This window comes from Glandiceps talaboti, chromosome 14 (assembly GCF_964340395.1).
Source record: "Glandiceps talaboti chromosome 14, keGlaTala1.1, whole genome shotgun sequence".
NCBI classification, from domain to species: Eukaryota; Metazoa; Hemichordata; class Enteropneusta; family Spengelidae; genus Glandiceps; species Glandiceps talaboti.
This window is the reverse complement of record NC_135562.1, coordinates 395,629-423,397: the sequence shown is the minus strand read 5'-3', so window position 1 is coordinate 423,397 and position 27,769 is coordinate 395,629. Positions and strand designations below refer to the sequence as shown.

General features: G+C 34.2%; 1 pseudogene across 1 annotated transcript; it reads left to right on the top strand.

Annotated features, from left to right (window-relative positions):
* The first annotated feature begins 265 nt into the window (after positions 1 to 265).
* On the top strand, positions 266 to 20,831 carry LOC144445772 (voltage-dependent calcium channel subunit alpha-2/delta-2-like; annotated as a pseudogene). Its single transcript, XR_013481928.1, has 23 exons — positions 266 to 454; positions 1,106 to 1,255; positions 1,374 to 1,522; positions 3,308 to 3,460; positions 3,824 to 3,988; positions 4,157 to 4,285; positions 5,658 to 5,786; positions 6,101 to 6,222; positions 6,501 to 6,604; positions 6,963 to 7,214; positions 8,419 to 8,563; positions 9,124 to 9,270; positions 9,932 to 10,042; positions 10,649 to 10,760; positions 11,458 to 11,686; positions 12,379 to 12,534; positions 15,436 to 15,644; positions 16,376 to 16,580; positions 17,420 to 17,630; positions 18,018 to 18,156; positions 18,637 to 18,799; positions 20,007 to 20,207; positions 20,573 to 20,831. The product of XR_013481928.1 is annotated as a voltage-dependent calcium channel subunit alpha-2/delta-2-like (transcript).
* Positions 20,832 to 27,769: the final 6,938 nt, after the last annotated feature.

The following is a 27,769-nucleotide window of genomic DNA, read 5'->3' as shown; positions in this document are numbered from 1 at the left end:
ACTGTGAAGTGTATTGTGCTTGTATTGTACTCAGTCGTAAAACACTCTGAAATAGATTATCGTGGTGAATTCACACATTCTGACTCACAGGGGCCAATAAAGAAGCTAAGTTGAATATACAATTATAATGTGAATGAAGTCTTCGCACGAAAAATCCTACCTAACACGAAAGAATTTATCATTTATTTTGACATTGAAAGAACTAAATTGTTGATCAAATTATTTACACTGTTCTGATAATATTATCCAAAGCTAAAAAGTAGCAATGGAATTTCTAACATTCAAATGTGATTTGCATATATGCAAATTAAGGATAGCCATCTTGCTGCTATGTGTTGTATCATTGGTTGATTATGCACATTCTCAGTATAATATTGTAACTGATGAAGAAGAAGAAGAAATCTCTGGTCATGTACAGAACTGGGCCACAGAAATAGAAAACTACATATTACAGGTAAAGTAATGAAAATATAATTAATAAGCAGAATTTGAAAGCCCTTGTAGCTGAAAGGAAAGTAAACTAAATACCAACAATCAATAGAACTGATGAATAACTATTATAAAGCCAGGTGATACAATTTGTTGTCTTCTCAGTAAATTGACAGTAAATATGAAATAAACAAAATAAAAAAATAGCTTAATATTAAAAAATATTATCTGTAGGTAGTGTAGTGGCATTGTATCTGTTAATTAGTGGTCAATATTATCTGTAGGTAGTGTAGTGGCAAGTTTAAATCTGAGTGAAAACTTGGTTTTGAATCTGTCCCCGTATTAAAACTGTTAACAGTACTAGTTGTAACTGGAGTATCGTATGTCGATTAGACGACCACAATATATTCACTGAAAATTGTCAAAATACCAATAATAAGACATCTTTTCTCTTCAGTGTTTGTGGGCAATGCCTATTGGATGGTATATAAAATTATCACTTTTCTTTCCTCATTTGTAACAAATTCATATTATCAGCTGTTTGTTATTCTAATTACAAGAGAAGATATGAGAGATTGAATGGAATATACCTTGTAAACAGGTTAATCATTGTAAAGTGTTTTGAGCACAGATGTGGGATAACAGCATATAAAAACTAATATTTCTTATTATCTAGCTTGCCAGTGATGGATTGAAGACCTCACATATGCAGAGATTCTATGACCAAGCCAATTATACCATGGAAACCAAGGAAGGCACCGGGACTGTACAAAGAGTGAAAGATAGTCTCAAAAATTACTTTTTAATGAAAGAACAAGCCGCTAGGGTAAGGATTTTATTCATACCCTCCTAGAAAGTTGTGAAAAAGTTTTGAACTCGAAGAGACACCTGAAAATGTGTATTTGCTGTTGCCGCAACACTTATCATTTTTTCTTTTCTTTCAGCGTATTGCTGATGCAGTTGTTAAGTTTCATGATGAAAACTATAAAAAAAATCAAACACTGAACTACACAAGACTTCAAGATTTACCACCAGATATATATAGAGATTCTGACATTCCAAACAGACTGCCTACGCCGTTGACTTTTAGTCCGTAAGTTAATTATAAATCAAACAGGTTTCCATGACAACTGTTACATAATCACTCTGGTATTTATTACAACTGTTATGTAGTCGCTTTGATATGTACAACAACTGTTATGTAGTCACTCTGATATGTACTACAACTTATGTAGGCATTCTGATATGTACTACAACTGTTACGTAGTCATTCTGATATGTACTACAACTGTTACATAGTCACTCTGATATGTACTACAACTGTTACATAGTCACTCTTATATGTACTACAACTGTTACATAGTCACTCTGGTATGTACTACAACTGTTACATAGTCACTCTTATATGTACTACAACTGTTACATAGTCACTCTGATATGTACTACAACTGTTATGTAGTCACTCTGATATGTACTACAACTGTTATGTAGTCACTCTGATATGTACTACAACTGTTACATAGTCACTCTGATATGTACTACAACTGTTACATAGTCACTCTGATATGTACTACAACTGTTATGTAGTCACTCTGATGTGTACTACAACTGTTATGTAGTCACTCTGATATGTACTACAACTGTTACATAGTCACTCTGATATGTACTACAACTGTTATGTAGTCACTCTGATGTGTACTACAACTGTTACATAGTCACTCTGATATGTACTACAACTGTTATGTAGTCACTCTGATGTGTACTACAACTGTTACGTAGTCACTCTGATATGTACTACAACTGTTATGTAGTCACTCTGATATGTACTACAACTGTTATGTAGTCACTCTGATATGTACTACAACTGTTACATAGTCACTCTGATATGTACTACAACTGTTATGTAGTCACTCTGATGTGTACTACAACTGTTACATAGTCACTCTGATATGTACTACAACTGTTATGTAGTCACTCTGATGTGTACTACAACTGTTACGTAGTCACTCTGATATGTACTACAACTGTTATGTAGTCACTCTGATATGTACTACAACTGTTACGTAGTCACTCTGATATGTACTACAACTGTTATGTAGTCACTCTGATATGTACTACAACTGTAGGGTATCAATTCATGGACTCTGGATTCATACTTTGTAAAGACACTTCTACTCGCAGAGTCAAAACAATTCTTGGAAGCAAATCCCAAATTTTTTAGCATTGTCTTGTCAGTATCATCAATGGTGTATAGGAGTGATACTAACCCATTGTATCGGTAGTACACCCCTAACAATAATAGCAAGAGATCAGCAAAAATTTGAGATTCACTTCCAAGAATTGTTTTGACTCTGTGAGTAGAAATGTCATTCCTAAGGCTTTAAAGGGTTTACTAGTCTGGATACCAACATGGTTTCTAGCTAAACGATACATATAAGTAGCACCCTGAGCTGACAATTATACCATATTTGGACATAACATAACTGTCCCAATAAACACTAACTTTATCGGGGGCTGTGTTATTGGTTAGAATTTTGTGATTGATTAACAAAGACATGATATTAATGACTGTGTGGGTGGCTGTGGATGAATTTTGAATTGCAATCTCATGCATCTCAGGACTTCTGGAGAACGACTTTGACTATACTGTGAGTGGAGGTGTAAATTGTAACGATACTGTATAGGTACTAGACTATGTGAGTGGAGGTGTAAATGGTAACGATACTGTATAGGTACTAGACTATGTGAGTGGAGGTGTAAATGGTAACGATACTGTATAGGAACTAGACTAAGGGTTTTATACTGAAATGAGAGAAAAATCAAAAAGAATCTTGACTGACAATAGAAGTGATAAGTTGAATAATCTTTGTCATTTCAGCTATTTTAAACAAAATGTGAACTCAAAGGCAAGTGTTGTGAAAATATCAGATGAAGTACCCAGAGACAGTAATGTCACTATCAATACAGTATTATATACAGCGGGTCTAGATGAAGTCTTTGTACAAAACAGAAATGAAGATTCACTTCTTAGGTAAGTTAATGTGATCATCTATGGATTGGCTATTTATTTGGGATTTTTAATTTATGAAACAATTTTATCATGGCTTCCTACTTCAAAAAACCAATGTGAAATAACATGTATATGCTAAGTCTTTGTAACCCAATAAATGACAAAAAATTGATGAATGTATAAAATGTTTGTTTTCTACATACTACGACAAACTTTTCACAACTTTTTTTAGCTGTTTGCAGTGTATTGAGTTACAGACACAGACTTTGTCAATATTGTTTCCCATTGATTTTTCGAGTAGGAAGCCATGATAATCTTGTTTAATTAATTAGTTTGCAGTATTTTGGATCTTCAACAATAATGATTTCCTCTGTACACCTCTAGGTGGCAGTATTTTGGATCTAAAGATGGAATATTAAGAATGTATCCAGGCAGAGAATGGGATACCAACTTTGCTGGGTTTTACAATGACTACGATCCTAGAGTTCGTCCATGGTATATTGCAGCTACTAGTGGTCCTAAAGATGTTGTTATTATCCTAGACTGCAGGTAAATAAATGGTCTTTGTATATCTCTAGCCGTGACATTACTTAGTTATAAGCATTTATGGCTTGGTACCTAATCAAATCTATCTCTAGCCATGGCATTACTTAGTTATGACTTGCATCATTTTGTAGTAATATTGAGGGTGACTGTATTTCATGTGGTTTTTCCCAGTTTGTCGATGAGTGGAAAGAAATTTGACATTGGTAAAGCAGTTGTTAAGACTATACTGAACACCCTGACCAAACAAGACTATGTGAATGTTATCTGTGCAAGAGCTAGTCACTGGGATGAAGTTGGAAAGTAAGTTTTCAAGTCTCACAAACTCTCTTTTGTAAAACTTTTTCTACAAAGGACAGAAGGTAGATTAAGTTTAAAGAAGTTTTGTAAGAATTTCATATTCATTAGTGAGAGATCTGTTGTTGTACCTTCTTAAACTTGACTTGTATATTTAAATTACAAATAATAAAAAAGTATTAAAAGATAAAAAAAAAAACTGACACTGAGGGCGCTTTTCAATATGCATGGTGAAAGGCATAGGCCAACCATATCCTTCAACAGTGTTACAACTGCTGACATCAAAGCATTAATGAACGGAACCTGTTACAAAGAAACAAAGTTAACAAATGAATTGGATTAATAACACTGGACACAGCATGTTGGAACGGCAGGGACTTGTATTCCATGTCATGATTTGATAACAACTGCAGTTTTATGGCCACTTTCAATCTGATTAAAATCCGATGTGGTGAAAGTGGCTAGATGTCCTTATTTACCTCTATTCATCGTGTTGTGACGTTTGTTTTGTTTGGAGTGATCGTCGCCTTCGAAGACATAACATAATCAGATTGGGCCACTTTATGTGTACACGAAATACCAGGGGAACTTGAAATTTGTTTATGACTGTGAACTGTTATGTAAAGAGGCCATACAGCTGTTCTTATCAAATTATGTTATGTAATACAAGTCACTGTACTTCCAATATCCTGTGTCAAGTGTTTTTAATCCAAACTGAATTCAATTGTATTTACTTTCCCTGTATATAACAGGTTCTATCCATCAAGTGTGGGGAGTGGGGTGGAGGGAGGGAGGGAGGGAGGGAGGGAGAGCAAGCACAAACTCAATGAATTGTATTACCCTAGTGAGATTATATCACAGAGCTTAAACAGATTATGTTAGATTTGATTAGATTAGATATAACTTTATGACAACTGTATAGAAAATTGACAATTCTATGTAAGTGTAATAAAGATATTAATTAAGAACACTACAATTTTGTTGATAAAATATTTTGACATGAGTTTAGATACATACAGAGAGCAATTATAATCTCTTTTTGTTTTGATTGCATTATAAATCTAAATTGCTTTCTTTTCTATCCTATTATAATCTGAATTGATATAAATTACACTAAATAATTTATCTCTTTAATTGGTTTGTCTATATTTTGCAATGTATCAAATGAGATACATATGAATTTTACTGACACACCTAAATGTACATATATTGGACAGTTTTCACACCTTCAGTTTACTCAACACCTCAAGTAAATTTGGATCATTCTATCAGATCCAGTTAGACACTGAAGGTCAAGTGATTTACTTGAAACATGTTTGTTTCTCATTGATTAGTCTCTTTTAGATACACCCTGACTATACATGTGTATATTTTACAGATGGCATGTTTATGACACTGAAGTATTGAGTTGCCAAAAAAATAGACTAGTTCCTGCATCCACTGCACACAGAAAAGATTTGAAAGAAAAAACAGAAAATTTGAAATGTGGAGGAACAAGTGAACTAAGGTAAGGGAAAGTTTTAAGAGGAGTAGCACGCCAGGAAATAAACCATTTTCGAAAACTTTGGGTTCTGGAAAGTTATTCCAGGAATTTATATCACTATTACATAATAACATTATGCACAGTTGATGTTTTTACCAGAACACACATTGTCTTGTGTGATACATGTACATACTGCAAAAAAGTGAACACATTCATGACTCCTAAGTACTTAATACCTTTAAATAAAACAGTTTTGATTGTAACATAATTTGCAAGTGTGAAATGCCATCATTTTTTCATCATTGTTCAACTTACTTATAAAATTGTTTGTGTTTCAGCAACGGATTTGTGAAAGCATTTGGATTATTGTCCAGTAAAACCAGAACAGGTTGTCAATCGTTTATTATCTTGGTAACTGACGGTAAAGATACAGATGGTGAACCTGTCAGATGTGGACCAGGTAAAAAATAATATATTTTACTTTGAAAGTATTTACTATGATGGTACTAGTGGAATGAATATTAAATGACATAAACATTGAATTTGTGATAAAACATGAAAATTGACATTGTGAAGTACTTATGACATTAGTCACGTGAAAATCCAATATGGCCACCATTTTACAAAATGGCTGACAACTAGTAGTACATAATGTTATCTTGTGTGATATTTATAAACTTCACAAAAGCCTATAACAATCAATCAGTTTGAATGTCTTAATGATTTTATTTTCTACAGGTTATTATACAAGAAGTGGCTATGTACCAGGTCCAATCTGTAAATATGCATGGAATACAGTTTGGGATAAAGTTACAGAGCTGAATTCAGAGCTTACACCAAAGGTTAGAACATAGTGATGTCCTGGTATCGCTAGCCTGGTTTACACTAACAGTGTTAGAACACAGTAATGTCAGAGTTATCTACTTACTGTCCTTAACAAAACACTGGTAGGGAACCCTGTTAAAAAGACTGGGGAACTCAAGTAGATTTTACTAGCTACTTACTGCCCTTAACAAAAACACTGGTAGGGAACCCTGGTAGATTGACAGGGGAACTCAGGTCGATTTTACTAGCTACCGTCCTACTGCCCTTAACAAAAACACTGAATACGAAATTTGACCCTTTAACATGATTGTAAAACCAACACTTTTACAAAAGATATTATTATTCAAAACTCTTTACAAACTTTCTGTCTTTCAGGCTCGCATATTCAGCTATCTGACAATAGATGCCGGAGAGCAGTTTCCAGGCAAATTAGCATGTGACAACAGAGGTAGCATGAAAAATTACTGAGTGAAACAATTTAATTTCTCAAATGAACTATTATTTTGATTTTTTGTCCTCGAATACTGAGGGAACCAGTGGTTTGTGGACGTCACCTTATTTAGATGCATGGGGGCCTTGGTCTGATGGTAACTATTGCAATCCTGCTGTTAGCAACATTACCAAGAAGTAAGTACACAAGAAATGAAGACGCCTTGGTGTTTCATGTGACAATGTTTTTTACATGTACACAGAAAACTTGAAATGTAAAAGAAACAATTATATAGGTGCCACACAGTGAGGATGTAACAGCAGACAAGTTTAATATGTTGGTTATCAGTTGGAAAGTAAGCAATTTAAACCATTAAAATCATCAAGTCTGTCTGTACTTTTTCAACAGATGCCTTTTTTCTACTTCATTGTTAAGTAATAGCGATATTTTATCACTCTGCAATGCTATTGAGTAAGGATCCTGCTCTCTCTCTCTCTCTCTCTCTCTCTCTCTCTCTCTCTCTCTCTCTCTCTCTCTCTCTCTCTCTCTCTCTCTCTCTCTCTCTCTCTCTCTCTCTCTCTCTCTCTCTCTCTCTCTCTCTCTCTCTCTCTCTCTCTCTCTCTCTCTCTCTCTCTCTCTCTCTCTCTGTCTCTGTCTCTGTCTCTGTCTCTCTCTCTCTCTCTCTCTCTCTCTCTCCCTCTCCCTCCCTCTCCCTCTCCCTCTCCCTCTGTCTCTGTCTCTCTCTCTCTCTCTCTCTCCCTCTCCCTCTCCCTCTGTCTCTGTCTCTGTCTCTCTCTCTCTCTCTCCCTCTCCCTCTCCCTCTCCCTCTGTCTCTGTCTCTGTCTCTGTCTCTCTCTCTGTCTCTCCCTCTCCCTCTCCCTCTCCCTCTGTCTCTGTCTCTCTCTCCCTCTCCCTCTGTCTCTGTCTCTGTCTCTGTCTCTCTGTCTCTCTGTCTCTGTCTCTGTCTCTGTCTCTCTCTGTCTCTCTCTCTCTCTCTCTCTCTCTCTCTCTCTCTCTCTCTCTCTCTCTCTCTCTCTCTCTCTCTCTCTCTCTCTCTCTCTCTCTCTCTCTCTCTCTCTCTCTCTCTCTCTCTCTTATATTTAGTCTAGAGTTGAATTGTTTATCCATGTGTTTAGAATCATCATGTGCATGGGTTAAAGCAAAGACAATTTCAGTTCTTGTGTAATATCATCTCCAAAGCAAGCTTGTAATGTATTAAATTTTGAAGTATTCTCTGATTGGTCAAAATGATGATGTGAATACTGTAACATGATTGTTGTTGCCATGAGATATGGTAATGAGTATTTGGATGATATTCAAATACAATGTAAAGATGGCAGTGTGATTGGTGCTGCCATTTGATGTGTCTATATGCTCTCCCTTTCTATCCATTATTGACAGAGTTATTGGTGTTGCTGGCATTGATGCCACATTGGAGGAAATAGAAAATCTGATTGTAAATGAACAGTGGGGGAGTGTATATGCATTTCTTATCAACAATGAGGGAGAGACTATCTTCCACCCACTCCTCAAACCAAGCAGTAATGTAAGTACACCAACACGACATCTCCAAAAATTCCTTTATTAGCAAAACCAGAATTGTCTGCGTGTAGGGGAAGAGGGAGTGGACAGAGGATATATAGATGGCTAGCTTCGGTAGAAAAAGTTTATACCATGTTGGTATAAAGTGATCTCTGCTAAGGCTGCAAACTCCATGGATCTTTTATACGGCTTGGCCAGTGATTATGAAAACAAAGGGTTAACAATGATGAAGGGAAGTATACATAACAGTTATGCCAATCTGTATAATTTTTGCATGGGCTCACATCTTGTGTGTTAGAAATCAATAAAAACAAAAGTATTGACTGTTTTCACTAATGAGGGTTCTTGATGGTGTCATGTGCAAGACATGCTTTGCCAATGAAACAGGTCATATGTATTAATTATGTTACTGAATAAAAACAAAAGCAATTTCATTATACACCATTGAGGGAGCCATTTTTTATATTAATTATTGTAAAGCCCCAGCAAACATCTCTTGATGGATAATAGTTACTAGTATGTAAATCTCTGTATCAGCATATCGTCATTTGTTCTTCATTACAGCTGGTAGATGATCCAATTTTCATCCCAATATCAGAACTGGAGCAAAGAGATGGCAAACCAGAGGAATTTACAACTGTGGCAGAAGCAATGAAAAAAGGTGAAAGTGGATATCTACGCATAGAGAATGCATACAGAGGTTTACCAAAGGTATATATTTATATGAAAGCTCAGTAGCTGCAATTGGAATGCTTTTTATTGGAAAATGTTTTGTTCGCTACAATAACTTACTCCAAATATCATACACCCTGAACAGTATTGAATCATCTGTGTTAGGTAAAATAACTTACATGTAATATCATACACCCTGAACAGTATTGCATCACCTGTGTTAGGTACAATAACTTACTTGTTGTGTCATACACCCTGAACAATATCGCATCACCTATGTTAGGTATAATAACTTGTATAGTGTATGTTTGTATTGGATCAATTTGAAAGTTACTTTGCTCCCACTCTGTCTTTACCGGTATTATTATGGCATATATAAAGATTTCACCTTCATGGTCAAGGTAAACCCCTCACGAGTCTGATCAAATCTGCTCTGAAGTCACTATTTTCATGACATATTTCCAGATTTCATCTTTCTGTATATACGCAAGTAAAACCCCTCACAAGTCTGATCAAATCTGCTAGTATGAGGTCATTATTGTCATGGCATATATACAGATTTCACCTTCCTAATATATATCCAAGTAAAAGCCCTCACCAGTCTGATCAAATCTTGTTAGGTAAGTGATGTAGAGAGCTGTACTTAAACCAAGTATGGAGTTATACATGTACCCATCTTTTGACAATTTATACCTTTTAGGGTGACTTTGCAGATGGTGTTAAATTACTTCAACAACCAGCTACCTATTACTATACAGCATTGAATGATTCTATCTATGCCTTTGCTTTTAATTTAGCAGATTCTGACATGGTAAGCTGCTATAATGTTGATATTTATTTGAATTTGTTTATCTATATTATATATATCACTTTATAGTATTTGATGGCCATTGGCCCAAAATACAAAGTAAAAAGAATTCAAACATAATCTGATATAGTAGTGTATGGTAAAGAAAAACAGTGAGTGTTTGGATTGTATCACTCTCTTCAGAACTCAAATATAGTAGTGTATGGTAAAGAAAAACAGTGAGTGTTTGGATTGTAACACTGTCTTCAGAACTCAAATATAGTAGTGCATGATAAAGAAAAACAGTGAGTGTTTGGATTGTAACACTGTCTTCAGAACTCAAATATAGTAGTGTATGGTAAAGAAAAACAGTGAGTTTTGAGATTGTATCACTGTCTTCAGAACTCATGATTTCCAATAACTTTGTATAGGATGGAAGAGAGTAAAAGTAACGTGGAATGTACTTATTTCTATATTGTTTTTAAAAAAATTACATTTGAGTAGAAAATGAAACTCATATGTAGAAATATCTAGATCACAGATAATCATTCATTTATCTCAACCATTGATTTAGTATCAACCATTTTGTACAGTGTTATCCATGTACATATTTGAATTCTTTTAATACAGACTTTTAGAAGAACCCATGAACCCGATGAGACATTGAGAAACGTGTTACCTACAAGTTACTTTAATCTAATAATTGAATACAAAAGACCATTAGGAAGGGAAAAGTTACCAGGTAAGAAGTTCACATATCTATGTACCTTATTGTTGCCAATTGTTTCTGAATGGCTAAAGTCCTTTGGCAAAGTTTGAAACACTATTTTCTGCCCCTGTCAACCCAGTCATATAATTGGATACCTGGTAGGATAGAGGTTCCAGAGTGTGAATGCTTTAATCCTATTTACTTACAGATGCTTCACAGGGAGTTCAGTATAGAGGGCTATTGTTTTGCTATTGAGCCATGCCAGGGGTAATACATGTAATTATTAGTGCCTGGAGCACTCCAGAGGACAGTCTCATTACAATTATACTTTATTGTAACCCCTATTATCTAAGCCATCACTTCTGTTCCAGTAGCTGCTTCCAAACAGTGCTCCAAGTGGCCAAACTCTAAAATCTTTTGTTTTTATGATAACTGGAATACATTATTCATCTGTATAGCACTCCTAGTGGCCAAACTCTAAAATCTTTTGTTTTTCTGATAACTGGAATACATTATTCATCTGTATAGCACTCCTAGTGGCCAAACTCTCAAATCTTTTGTTTTTCTGATAACTGGAATACATTATTCATCTGTATAACACTCCTAGTGGCCAAACTCTACAATTTTTTGTCTTTCTGATTCATAAAACAGCACTCCTAGGGGATAAAATATACAATCTTTAATTTTTCAAGAATATGTCATATTCACTTTTGACTTTTTTGTTTCCTAGGTGAATATGAAAAACTAGACGTTAAGGAAAATGAAAAAAAATATCCAGGACTGCGTGTATCCTACAAACACTCGTCATTTATGTTGGCACCCAAATGTTACTGTGATCCCAACTCTTACTTATTTGATGAAGATTTGACCAATAAAACAGTGACAGCTCATATATTTATGAATGGTAGGGAACCAGCTAAAGACTGTACAGAAGGAAGTATCTTTGAGAAAAATATCCGGTAAGAATATATCGTTTCAGTTGTCACCTTTTATGTATGTGTGAAAGAAAGTAGTTTTACTTTTAGGGTTTCACCTTTTGTGCACATATGAAACTAGTTTGTGCATCGGTCCATTTCAGCCAAACCTGGCACAAATGTCAGATACAGTTATATTGTTATAATGACTAATTGGCAGCCATATTTGTCATAAAAATTCAAAATATGAAAAGAAGACTGTCTATATTTGTTATACATGTAAATTAGATTTGAATTCTTAATGAGTAGTTAAAAACAGACAGCTGATTTAATTTGAGAACTTCTCTGTAATGATGTTATGTCTCAAATTACATTAGTAAATAAAAATTGACAAATTACTATGGTTATTCTTAATTGTAGCATAGTTCAAATATTTCTAGAAAATGCTCAACTAATGTAACATTTTGAGGTTCACCTTGTCCATCTTCTGCTCCATTTATGTAATAAAAAGTAAATAAACAAAGGCACTATTTTGACTGTTAGGTCACTTGTTACACATCTTTTAGCATTTTGCAATGTATTGAGTTACAAACACAGACTTGGTCAATGTTATTTCACATTGATTTTTCAAGTAGGAAGCCATGATAAAATATGTTTATGAATTAAAAATCTGAAATAAATATCCAATCCCCATCCATATGGTCGCTTTGATAACACTTTCTTTGTTCTGTATTTAGTGCCGATGTCCTCATCACATCACAGATTGAAGAAGTTTGGAAGAATCGTAAATTTGATTTACTGGAGGACGTGAAATGGACGTATATCGGTTGTAGGAGTGGTACGTTTCGTACTTACCCAGGTCATCGGTCACGTAGGACATATGATCCCACTAAGTAAGTGTAGAATGACTCAATTGTACGTGCCATGTGAAAATAATGTACATTGGTTGGAGAAGTGATATTTTTCATACTTACTCTGGTCATCGGTCATACATAGGCCATACAATCCCACTGAATAAGTGTAGAACTACTGAATGAATGTGTCACCAGTCGCTTCTCTATACACAATCCAACCCTAATGTCAGGTGTGACAATCTTAATACTATAACAAAATGGATAAGTGGCTTTTAATCTAAAATACTACACTTGCAATGAAGTTTTAGCTGTGTTTGGGGTCCTGACACAACAGCCACATCCTATAGTTGGTTAACCTGTAAACTAAAAACTGTGTACGGTTGACCATTTAGATATGAACAGTTGACAAACCCTGTTAATTAGACCAGTTGACAGACACTCTTAATTTGACCATTTAGATATGAACAGTTGACAGACACTGTTAATTAGACCAGTTGACAGACACTGTTAATTAGATCATTTAGATATGAACAGTTGACAGACACTGTTAATTAGACCATTTAGATATGAACAGTTGACAGACACTGTTAATTAGACCAGTTGACAGACACTGTTAATTAGATCATTTAGATATGAACAGTTGACAGACACTGTTAATTAGACCAGTTGACAGACACTGTTAATTAGATCATTTAGATATGAACAGTTGACAGACACTGTTAATTAGACCATTTAGAGATGAACAGTTGACAGACACTGTTAATTAGACCAATTAGATATGAACAGTTGACAGACACTGTTAATTAGACCAATTAGATATGAACAGTTGACAAACACTTAATTAGCCCAATTAGATATGAACAGTTGACAAACCCTGTTAATTAGACCATTTAGATATGAACAGTTGACAGACAGTGTTAATTAGACCATTGCTATTCCTAATCCCAATGGACTCCTTCAAGTACATCATACTAGAACTGTGTCATGTAATATGATCACTTACTATAGGTCATGTCAATAAAAGGTCACTAAGATGGCAATATAAAAATTGTTACTATTAATACACAAACTAGAACAAGGTCTCATTTTAACTGAATAAATGATCTAGGACAGGTATGGCTTGGAGTTTAGAATTTCTGTAATTGTGTCATGTGTCTCACATTTACTCTCAGACAGAACCCCCTTGGAGTTTAGAATTTCTGTAATTGTGTCATGTGTCTCACATTTACTCTCAGACAGAACCCCCTTGGAGTTTAGAATTTCTATAATTGTGTCATGTGTCTCACATTTACTCTCAGACAGAACCCCCTTGGAGTTTAGAATTTCTATAATTGTGTCATGTGTCTCACATTTACTCTCAGACAGAACCCCCTTGGAGTTTAGAATTTCTGTAATTGTGTCATGTGTCTCACATTTACTCTCAGACAGAACCCCCTTGGAGTTTAGAATTTCTATAATTGTGTCATATGTCTCACATTTACTCTCAGACAGAACCCCCTTGGAGTTTAGAATTTCTGTAATTGTGTCATGTGTCTCACATTTACTCTCAGACAGAACCCCCTTGGAGTTTAGAATTTCTGTAATTGTGTCCTGTGTCTCACATTTACTCTCAGACAGAACCCCCTTGGAGTTAAGAATTTCTGTAATTGTGTCCTGTGTCTCACATTTACTCTCAGACAGAACCCCCTTGGAGTTAAGAATTTCTGTAATTGTGTCATGTGTCTCACATTTACTCTCAGACAGAACCCCCTTGGAGTTTAGAATTTCTGTAATTGTGTCATGTGTCTCACATTTACTCTCAGACAGAACCCCCTTGGAGTTTAGAATTTCTGTAATTGTGTCCTGTGTCTCACATTTACTCTCAGACAGAACCCCCTTGGAGTTTAGAATTTCTGTAATTGTGTCATGTGTCTCACATTTACTCTCAGACAGAACCCCCTTGGAGTTTAGAATTTCTATAATTGTGTCATGTGTCTCACATTTACTCTCAGACAGAACCCCCTTGGAGTTTAGAATTTCTGTAATTGTGTCATGTGTCTCACATTTACTCTCAGACAGAACCCCCTTGGAGTTTAGAATTTCTGTAATTGTGTCATGTGTCTCACATTTACTCTCAGATGTAAGCTAACACATAAAGTAATAATCTAAGGTACACATAATCTAACACATAAAGTAATATTCTAAGGTATACATACTCTAACACATAAAGTAATAATCTAAGGTACACATAGGACTTTGCAACTCTTATCAATTAAATCTTCAGGTATCACCATGACAACACTTCATCAAAATAATATTCCCTAGATGACCACTGAATAATGTCGGGTTATTTATATCCAGGGATTGTACATCTCCATTATTTTTTCATCATGTTTGGTTTCCGGGGAATTGATAAGTAGGTTATAGATATTGCTAAGCTAAGTATTTGGATGTCAACCTTATTTGATCTAGTAAATTCTGACCCCACTTTACTTTATATACTTGGATGTTTTTCATACATTCCCATAAGGCCCCTTAAGCTGCTTCAGATTCTTAATTTTCATGTAAGGTCAAGAGGTCAATGTTAAAGCTGCACTAGCTGCAAATGGAACTGTTTTGTTAGATAAGATGACTTCATTGTAATCATGCACCCTGCACAGTAGTAAATTGCCTGTGGGTAAACATATTTGTGTAGCAGTTCACGTAGTATGGTGCAATATAGCCAATCAAATTGGTTTTCTAAGGAGTGTACTAAGAACGGAGGATTTTCTTCTGCTCATCTAAGATATGCTCACAGGAAATAATATCAATATAAGTGCTTACTTGTAGGGCAGTAAAATATAGTTTAGAACGATAATTAAAATTGGAAATGAATGCGACTCTTTGGTTACTATGGAGCTTTATCACACATATTGCGAACTTGGAAACATGAACAATATATTCTCCATTGCTTTGTTGTAGGCGACCCTGGTTTCATCGTACGATGACCAATCCAGACAAGACGGCCATATCAACAGCTTACATGGATGCAGCAGGTGTTGGTAAAATCATCAGTATTTCACAGGCTATATTTGAAGGAATGCCAGAACAAACTAAAGAGCATTGTGATTCAGTCAGTGGTAGGAAACCAGGAGGATGTGTTTGTGAAGCTGATGAGGATTGTGTATCAGGTTAGTAAATAATTAAGTGAGTCTTTTGACCCTTCGACCTTGACATAGTCTGGCAAGGTCATATATCACCTTTTGATCTACTAACCTTGTCTATGAAATTAGGTTCAAGTGTTGGGTGCCAAGTATAATTTGTACCATTCTACATGCACAAAGAAAATTTGTTATTTATATATGACAATATAGTAGACATGGTAAAGTATGTCTGTCCATGTGGACTACTATTTCTGACATTTGTGCCAGTGTGGTTGAGATTGGCCCATGTAGCACAGAGGTGTGCATATTTGACGTGATTTTCTGAGGTGCAAACAAGTGCTGAGTACCCATGATAGCTAAATGTTTATTGTGTTACGTATATATTTTTATTTTACTTGGTTAGTAGATTCTGATTAGCAGAGCAATGAAATACTGTTAACTGTTCGTCATCATATGTCAGAATGGTAGAGTTCAGCTATTAGACATTGACAAAGTCTCCACAAATCAAAACGTTTTAAAAATATGTAAAATATTTGTTATCATATGTACTTTTACAAATATTTGACACATTTATTAATCTTTTGCCATTTATTGAGTTACAAAAAGGACTTGGCATATTTTGTTTTACATAGATATTTCAGGTAGGAAGCCATCATAAAAATTGTTTTAAATACCCAATCCTCGTCTATATGGCCACTTTAATTTCTATTACAATCCTGGTGCTTTCATTGATTCTGAGTTGTTATTGTTCATAACAGGAAAATGCTACATTAGTGCAGCTATTGGTTATGAAACAGATAGACCAAGATGTGCTTCAGAGAAGGTAGAGGCAGTAACGGCATTAGATATCTTATATAATGATTTCCATGCAAGTGTCTATGAAAAAATGCAGACAAACGATGGAAAAAAGTCTTGTGGACAAAGTTATAAGTGTCCTAATGGTGAAGAAGGCTGTCAAACTAGGTAAGAGACAAAGTTATAAGTGTCCTAACGGTGAAGAAGGTTGTTGAACTAGGTAAGACAGTAATTTACAAATTTTAAAATTCACAAGTTTTTAGCATTGAGCTTTTTCTGTCTTGGTTGACGAGAGAATAGGGATAGGATTCTGCTAAAGCCATTTCTAGTATTGCACTAAGTGTACCTTGAAGACCAGACACTCTCACATTTCGTGCATTTAGCTGGACTATGAAGATTATTCCATGAAAGCCTTTCACGATATATTCTATATCATAGAACTGCAAGCATTAAATTTCATGTAATTTCATATATGCATTAAATGATAATAAAGTGAAAATGTTTAACATAGTTTACTGTTATAGTTTTACAATCAGTCACTTGTATTCTAACAATTACATGTGTGTGTGGAGGAACATAAAGGATTTGCCTTCATGGGAGGCACTCAATAAAACGGATACAAGCTGTGTTTATATATTTTTGGATGTAATTATTTCTGAATATTAAAAGTTACTCCTAGTATTCTACTTACTGATCCATCATTTGCAATTGACTGAACTCAAACCCCCTCCTATGCAATCAACAGAACACAAATTGTAATGTCATAGAAGATATGCATCGACATAAACATTATACTAGCAGAGTTTACTCAGAGTTTTTTTGTAAGTATTTTCACATGAAAAGCTTATAAATTCAGCTTGTGTTTCTTTAACATTTGGTGTCATATTTATTTCAGGTGTTACCTCTATGACACTTTTCCAACTTAGTGACAGACCCAATGTTTATTTCAGGTGTTTGCCTCTTTGACAACTTTGCCAACCTAGTGACAAACCCAATGTTTATTTCAGGTGTTACCTCTTTGACAACTTTGCCAACTTAGTGACGGACCCAATGTTTATTTATGCAAGTAACTTGGATGAAAGACAGTACAAAAGAGTATCACTTGGCAAGAAAGAAGGTGAAGTTATGCACGATCTCATCTATGAACATGGCTTCTTTGAGAGGAAAGAACAGATTGATTTCCAGGGATCCTGTAGTGTTTCACCCTATGCACCAAAGGTACAGTAATATTGAAGTATCTTAACATCATGCACTTCTTGTAATGTGATGCATAACTTGAACTATACTTGTTGAAATACCTGGAGATCTGGAATCTCACAGATCATAGGGTTCTACTATGCTACCCAGAACATTAAAATGTCTTGATAAGAAAATTGTTTTTAAGCAATTTTGTGTACAAGGAATGCTTAACTATACATGTCAATTATGTTTTCAGTACAGCACTGCAGTGTAAGTACCAAAAGTGTGGGTGCACACCGGTGCAAAGTACTCGCTGGTATCATCTTAGCAGTATCATTTGTAAATTTCATATTATTCCATCAAATTGTATTTGTAATCCAATCTCTTTTCAAATGATACTTATACCATGATTTGATTGTTTCCTAGGTTACACTTGAAGGAATCGCCAAGACACCAGAAGAGTTGGATGACTATTTCAGAAATAAAGGACCAATTCCATCTTTCTCAAATAACTTTGGCTGCATCCAAGATGTAGTTGGCTATCAAGCTAATAACTCAGCTCTAGGTAAGAATACACATATTAAAATAAATGAACATTTTAAATCAGTTGATTGGTTGGTTATTAAGCCCAACAGCTCAGCACTAGGTGTAAGACCCTTTCAAGAATCTGGTTAATGTGATTTCCACTGTTTATGATAAGGGTTGTAACAGGTAAATCTACCAGGGTGATCCCTAGTAATTTTACCTGGATTCCCAAACAGAATTATGGCAGATTGTATGGGAAACTATATGTTACTTTTACCCCTTTCACCCTTGCTAATATCAGGGTCCCCAACTTTTGCAAAAACACTGATTTCTTATTATTTTGTTTTCATCAAAAGGTTGTTGTGCCACATACTTGTTCCAGAATTATGCAATTATGTCATTTTGTTTTCATCAAAGGGTTGTTGTCCCTCACATTGATATTATAACATTATAATGTATAAATGGTTGAAGAGTGATTCCCTGTCTCACTAGATGATATGATGATTTGTTTGTTTTACAGGACCAAGTGGGATGATAACTGGTAATTTCACCGGTGCTTGTAAATCTGGCTTTTACTATTTGATAGCCTTGCCTAAAACCAATCTTTTCCTCCTGGTCATTGAAAACTGGAGAAATACGTCACAAAGTAATTTCTTTAACTTCAACTGCAGAATTACAAACAGGTTAGTACTAATTATGCCATTTTTAATATATACCAATATAGTTGGTTGTTTGATCTGATTCTGTCTAGTGAGGCCATAAAGCTACATATAACAAATTGAAAGTTACTACAAAACTTATGATATTAGCTTACAAATTGGAATGCTGCTAGAAAATTTGTGATGTCATTGCAGATTGCAAGGCTGCTACAAAACTGATTATGTCATTTCAATAGGAATGTTACTTCAGAACTGGGGTGCGTTCAATTTGCACAATCATAATCGTGATTACAAGATGGTGGACAGCATAATATCTTAAAGGTTATGTGCACGCATGGCTAATGGCAAGTTAGGAATGACGGAAAACATTATGTAAATAAATTGTGTTCAGTGAGCTTGTTAATTTGTTATCATTGTAATCATTTTGATGATCATTTAATTTATAGGAAATGTTTGAAACTTTTTGAAATGTTTACATGTAAGTAATCATGATCACGATTGAGCATTTTTGTTTGCAACCTTGTTTCAAGAAATGATGTCAGATTAATGACAATCATGATAGGGCAAATTGAGTGTGCCCCAGAGGATGTCATTTCAATAGGAATGTTACTTCAGAACTGATGATGTCATTGCAAATCTGCATGTTGCTACAAAACTGGTGATGCCATTGCAAATTTTGGAATGTTACTACAAAACTTGTCGATGACATTGAAAATGGAAATGTTACTTCAAAACTGGTGATGTCATTGCAATTTGCAAGGCTGCTACAAAACTAATGATGTCATTTCAGTTTGTCTGCTCATACCAGTAATGCACTGTGGTTTGACATCCATTGATTTTATCTCAGTGCAGTTACATTAACTTGCTTCTGTAATTTGTTGAATAGAATGGTTTTGATCTACGACTGTACAGTGTTACTTTCCAAAATAGATGCTTTATGTCTTTACAGGTTAATGAATTATAACTGTATAAGTTGACTGTGCCGTCATATCGTGTGATACAAATTTAGGATGTTATTAAATTTTCTCTAGGTTATACCTGGTGTCCGTCATAATTATGTCATGTTACTAGTGTCCATCTTCTCCATTTTTTCAGAATCTCAGCTACAGGAAAATCAATACCAATTTCTATATGAAGAGTTTTTATTCCCTAATGATATTCCGGGATGTCTTCACAAGGGATATCCACAAAAAAATCCATATCATATCTTCTTCCCATATTGATTTTTCAGGATTTCAGCAACGGGAGCTTTCCGTATAATCAATGGTACTTGTGCTCATACTGATGAACATGCAAGTCTAGCATATGAACAGAAGTGTCCAGTAATCAAAGACATAGAAGTTAAATGTACCTATCAGGCAGCTAGTACAGCAGCAGTGGACTATTTCCTTCTCATATTCTGTACTCTGTTTTATAGTGTCTTGGTAAGAAGGTGAAAGCATTGGGTCATTTTCTTCTCATATTCTGTATTCTGTTTTATAGTGTCGTAAGAAGGTGAAAGCATTGGGTCATTTTCTTTTCATATTCTGTACTCTGTTTTATAGTTTCCTGGTAATTAGAAGGTAAAACATAGGTTGTATTTTTCCATTTCTTATAGAGTCCTTGTTAGTTATAATATAATACATCATACCATGGATCTATTATTGAGAATGATAGTATACGGTTCATTGATCTATTTGTTTGACATGAAAGATGCTGGCAGAAATATTATATCAACTCTTGCCAAGTTTCCGTTAAATAGATTAACGGCGTAAATAATTCATGAACAGACTTCCAGTGAAGATTGACAAATTTCAGGTGTCTTCAAAGTAAAATCATGGCGTCCAAAATGGCATCCTGTCCAATGTTCACCCACGACGATGCCAAATGTTTAGAGCAAGAAAATCTCCATAGAGAACTATACTGTTATTGTAATGCTATCGCATACATGTTTATACACATGGTTGTTCGTGTGAAAATAGCAAGCATTCTTAAAAATAGATCCATGATCATACTGACACTCAAGGAAGATTGGACTAAACCAGGTTTAGCAAATGCAGAATGTGGTTTTGAATGATAAATGGGAAAAAGACACACATTAGTTGATAAAGACGGAATTTTTTAGGTTATCTCATTCTTTGACCAAATACAATTACAATACAATTACAATACAAATACAATACCACACATTACATTACAATACAATACAATACAAAGACAATCAAATACAAATACAATACAATTCACTAAACTTTATTACTCTAACAAGGAGAACCTGCAATGTCTGCTTCATAGATACAAATATAAAGAAATAGAAGTAATAATCAATTAAAATAATACATGCGCAAAATTTGACAGTGAAGAATAAAGTACAACAAAATACATGTACAACATGATTGATATATGAGTTAATAAAGTACTATAAAATACATGTACAATATATGATTGATATATTAATCCTGTGTTAAGAAAGAAACAAACTATTTGTAGATGTATGGTCTGCCTAATTGTTAATCAAAATCTAAAACAGCTCGAGGGATGAAAGTATAAAAAGACCAATATCTCGTATACCTTATGACCAAAACATTATAGGTATTAACTTTTATGTACTGTGCTCGGAAGATAGGCCGATAGAAAGAAAGTAATTACTTGTCATTTGATATCATTTTTCATTTAAATTTTAAATTTAATCAATATGGGCTATTTTTAGTAATAACATTCTTGTACCACTTTTTACATCTGATGGCTTAGATGAAATAGCTAACTCATACAGTGGTGAATGCTACATTTTTGCAATAAATGTTTTCATTTATATACTAGTCTTTCTATGCTTTTATTTTATTTTCAATTATTATTAATCCTTTAAGGCCGACACCTTATTTTAAGGGTGTAATTACATAGACTTACTAGAAACCAGGGTTAATTAATGTACTGTGTCGGTTTTGCCCACACCATATTTTAAGGGTATAATTACATAGACTTACTAGAAACCAGGGTTAATTAATGTACTGTGTCGGTTTTGCCGACACAATATTTTAAGGGTGTAATTACATTGACTTACTAGATACCAAGATTAATTAATATACTATGTCAGTTATGTGCACATCCATTGAATGTAGCCGATACATCAATTCAACTACATGCTATAGTACCCATGTGAAAAAAAATGACCAAATATATTTTATGTCATATAATTATATGATCATTACTTATGACATGTCTATATTCAGTAATACTTTCATGCAGTGCACATAAATCAATTATAAATAAACCTGTATTGTGTTGATACTATATACTGGATGTTTCATGAGACTTCAAGTCAGCATATATAATTATGTTAACCTTACATTTTTTATTTAGTGCAGTTATTTAAATTACAGTCGGCAAATAAATATGTTAACTGTTCATTACTTAATGCATGTTGTTATTTAAGTTACAGTTAGCAAATAAATACATTGACCTTGTATAGCATAACAATTGCTGGAAGTTGCTTGATATTTTCAATCATCAATACCATTTATCTCTGGAAAGAATAGACTTGTTTTATAATTTCACTCACAAATGTTAAGCAAGACCAGGTGTTGACTGTAAGTGCTCACTAAAGACATTATTTTCTTATAGCATAACTGAAGGCATAGTCTTAATAATAATACATAGTTCATGTCAAAACATGATCACTAACAAGTTTATTTGAATATTAATTTCTTGATTTATGCATCACAATTTCGTCTGAATAGTTTATTGCACTAAAAATAGTTATTTATATTAATTTTTATTAATAAAAATCAATGTCACCTTCATTTATTTGAATGTTATGTACTTAATTGATATGTAGTACACCCTCCGACTACCAAACAGTAAGTCTGAGATACACCTTGTAAAAGAAAACTTGAAGTGAACTAGCACAGTACTTGATGAAATACTTAGAATATAGACTGTAAATATATATTATGTAAAGTCTTTTACAAATTATAATGTATGACCTTGTGTTAGTATGTACAGGAGATTTCATCGTAGCTTGCAAATGTTATTAAACGATGTATCAAGATCAGTGAGACTGATCACAAGGTTTCATGTTGAGATAGATACAATAAAGATAACACGCACACATCACTTACATAGTGTCTGCTCTGTAGACAAAATAAAGATAACACACACACATCACTTACACAGTGTCTGGTCTGTAGACACAATAAAGATAACACACACACATCCCTTACACAGTGTCTACTCTGTAGACACAATAAAGATAACACACACACATCCCTTACACAGTGTCTGCTCTGTAGACACAATAAAGATAACACACACACATCCCTTACACAGTGTCTACTCTGTAGACACAATAAAGATAACGTACAAACATCCCTTACACAGTGTCTACTGTGTAGACACAATAAAGATAACACAAATCCTACATACATTAATTTGTATATGTTTTTGTTATCATTGTCTCTGTGTTATCTTCATTGTGTCTATCTCAACATCAAAGCATGTGATCAGTCTCACTGATCTTGATACATTGTTTCATAGCATTTGAAAACTAAGATGAAATATCCTGTAAGCATGAAAAAAGTTAATCACATAATAGTTTAATTGAAGTTCTGATCATCAAAGTAGAAATTATAACTTAAAATGATTAATTGACTTCTTGTTTTGGAACCTTATATTTAATAAAGATTATAATAATTCTATCTTTAATAAAATGAGATGAGACCTTATTTGAATCTTCACAAATGGTACATTGCAAATTAATTATTTAATTGATTTTTTAAAATATTCAATAGCATTTCAAAACTTAAAAGAAATTATTTTTTGTTCAAAGTTCTATGTATACTTAATCTAGTTTTTCTCAATGTGAATTGTTTTGTGTACAGACAAAAATTGCACTGTGAAGAGATCATTGCATACTCTATGTAAAAGGATTGCTGTTGTCAGACTCTTCAATGGCTGTATATGAAAAAAGTGTTGGTTTTTTTGTTCTTGTATCAATTTAGTGTCACATCCTAAACAGCTGAATATCTGCTAGATGATGTACACCAGGAAAAATAAGGGCTGGAAGTATTATTTTTAATATACAGACAGTATTAAAGGCACAGGAAATAAACACATCACCTGTGAACATCTTGAGTTGCATCTTGTAAGGTTAAAATTATAGAATTTTGTGACTTGAATACCATGTATACGTACTTAGTTGAAATTCAGTGAATGATTTTGTTACATCACTTTTCATTTTATTTACAAGTGAATTTTTAAAATATATGTATTGTTAGGTTTTTAAAAGTAGAATTATATTCAATTTCTGTTTGACAGACAAACGTGCCACTTTCTTTGATATTTTTGTCATTTATCCTTCTACAACACTTGTGGTACAGAACTGTTATATCTTTACTTAAATGTTATTCCCCATAATTTCTTCATTCAGCCAAGGAAAATACAATTGACCTAAGGGTCTTTATTACTACAAGTCACTAGACAAGTAGTGACAAACCCTTGATCACAAGTATTTTTTGGTTGAATGAAGAAAAATTGTTGAAAAATATCATAATTATACCAGTGCTAGTAACATCAAATAAAAATGGGGAAAGTAATGGCAATTTTTAACGTTTTGACTCATATTTCGAACACAGCAGAACCAGTGACGTACGTATACACGCATAGTTGTGACATAGACATGCGTTGTTGTGACGTAGAACGACCAGGGTATAAATCCCATATTTTTTTGTTCAACTTGGCTTGTGCATGGTATAAAACACCGTAAGCAACTTCTAACTTTGAATTGTTCATCAAAAATCATGTAACAATGCTGTACAAGTGCTACACTATGTAGCAGTGATATAAATGGCTAGACAGACAGACAGACAGACAGACCGACAGACAGGCTAAGCCAATTGTTCACAACATATGACATATACTGTTAGTAGGGTAACTCTAGTTATGCCTCACAAAAAAGTTGTTATTATTAGTTTCAGTGTAAATATATATTGTCAAAGTACAATTTGTTATTACTTAACAAACAACATTTTTATTATTTCTTACCAATTTATTTGTACCATACTCTTTGATGTTTTGCCAATCTAAGAAAAACTTTCTCTAATGCATGAAACTTAAGATATTGAGCAGAAACTTGTCTTAAACATATAAACTTAATGCTACTGTACATAGTATTTCATATTTTAGATTAATGTATTTATGTTTTATATTATATTTATCTTATATTATTACATGCCTTTGAGGTTAGTCTTTTCATTAGCAAAGCTCATTTTTCAAAATTTCTGCTAAATACATTTGTTTTATTTACAGGAATGTCCTGTAATATTTATAATTTTCTGAAGATACTATAGCTTAAAGTGTACAATTGCAATAAACTGTTCAGTAATAATTAATGGAGATGAGTCTATCTCTGTCTGTGTTTTTATTGTGTAGAATCCCACTACCCTCTCTTGGATAGTTGGAATACATACACTGTTTTTGTCGGGTGTTAAGCTGAGTTCTAGTTATTTACTCCCAACCAAATTATGGTTTATTGCATTTCACCTTATGTAAGTATTTTGCAGACTTCCCCTTCATATTACCCAGATTATGATATGTAAAAACGGAAAATCTATTGAATTCATTTCTACAGAGAAACATTATTTTGTGTATGATTATGTAGAGTTAATTATATGCAAAAGAATGTTGTGATTACAATTTCAGTTTAGAAGGATCCTTGTACATGCAGATATATACTTGACTGTCATTTTGTATGTGAATGTTTACATTATGAAACCTACAACAAACATTTTTGTCATTCTTTGCACAAGCCACCAATGATTTTAAGCAGTTTAACTTAGGTTCAGTAGTGCTGTAGGCATGGCAAAGGCTGTCTGGATTAAGAATTGTTCACAACATTATGATCCCATCACTGATATGCAAATTAAGTATAAAGATGTGTCCTTTTGGTCAAAAATCTATCATTCAAAAACCACTGAGCAGATTGGGCAGGAATTAAATGGGGATGCATCTGGGGATGTGTAGGAGAAGCTGTATTTACAACATGATGATCCCATCAGCAATATGCAAATTTGCTCTAAAAATAAAATCTCAATTTTGGTCAAAAACATCTTGAAACTGCATGGTGAATGGGGTTGAAACTTGGTGGGAAAGTTTATAGAAGTGTTATTATGCAGTTATTGTTGAAAACATTTTGACACAATTTGTCCCAGCAACCATGGCAAAGTGAAATGATGGACATTACAAAGATAACAGGGATGGATGAATAAATATTCAAAAAAATGTATGCAAATAAGCCTAGCAACAAGACCACACCCATAGCGACAGCCAACTACAGTTGTGCTATAGTGCCATGGCCATTTGGGCTGTATTTTTTATCTCTTTATTTGCACAACCTTAAAAACCTTTAAGAGGGAATGCTGCTGGTGGTACACAATGAGATCTCTTTGTATCAGTGTCTGCATAAGCATGAGTGTACACAAGTTTGTATACATTTTGAAACTGCTTTGTGTTTGTGTATATGTAACTTTATGGCTGTGTTTATTTACTTCATGACGTTTTTGGTATGACTGTGTGTGTGTGTGTGTGTGTGTGTGTGTGTGTGTGTGTATGTGTGTGTGTGTGTGTGTGTGTGTCATTTCAATTGTACATTTAGACCTTAGGCGAAACCATAAACCATATATAAACATTTTTTTCTTCCTTGTTGAGAATGACATTAGGTTTGTGTTGAGAATGTGAGAATGACATTAGGGTTGTGTTGAGAATATGAGAATGACATCAGGTTTGTGTTGAGAATGTGATAATGACATTAGGTTTGTGTTGAGAATGTGAGAATGACATTCAGTTTATCAAATATTCAACCGTGGCTTTACATATTGACCAATTTTCTTTGACCTTGTAAAATTTGTTACTTTGGGATATCTTGACAGGAACTGATGTAGACTCATTAAGTTAGCACAAGGCACTCTTTGACAAATGTCTGTCATTTGGATTGCTACCTTTCAATTGCTCCATTTACACCTCTTTGACACCTTTGTAGTTCTATGACATGCTTAACTAATCAACACCTGTACTTGGATGGTTATTACTGTAAACCAGCAAGACATCTCATGCTCTGCTGAATTTCAGACAGGATTACACAAGTCAGTGATTTATCTTCAGTCAGTACAGTTCCTATTTTTCGTCCTGTTCTTAAATTCAGGAAGTCACACAAGATAAGTTCTATAAAAAATTCACCCAACAGATTGCTATGACCCAAAATGAATACATGAATACCCAAAAGGATACTTTCAAATACAGACACATGACAACAAATGATTCTTTAAACCTGCACTGGCTATAACTTGGTTATATTCACTATTCACATTAAAATATCAATACTTAAACATTATACTTGTCAATTCAAAGTCTATTTTATCTATAATTAGCATAGTAATAAGTTGATTCATTGGGGTGCTGATTTACAGGTGGGCATCTGAAAACCAATTTGATTGGATAAATTGCAGCAAACTGTGTGTCCAGGGTGATTCAATACTGTCCAGAGTGTACTATACTGTCCAGGGTGTACTATACTGTCCAGAGTATACTATACTGTCCAGGGTGTACTATACTGTCCAGAGTGTACTATACTGTCCAGGGTGTACTAACTGTCCAGAATGTACTATACTGTCCAGGATGTACTATACTGTCCAGGGTGTACTGACTGTCCAGGGTGTACTATACTGTCCAGGGTGATTCAATACTGTTCAGAGTGTACTATACTGTCCGGGATGTACTATTCTGTCCAGAGTGTACTATACTGTCCAGGTGCTATACTGTCCAGAGTGTACTATACTGTCAAGGTGCTATACTGTCCAGAGTGTACTATACTGTCCAGAGTGTACTATACTGTCCAGGGTGTACTATACTGTCCAGGGTGATTCAATACTGTCCAGAGTGTACTATACTGTCCAGGGTGATTCAATACTGTCCAGAGTGTACTATACTGTCCAGGGTGATTCAATACTGTCCAGAGTGTACTAT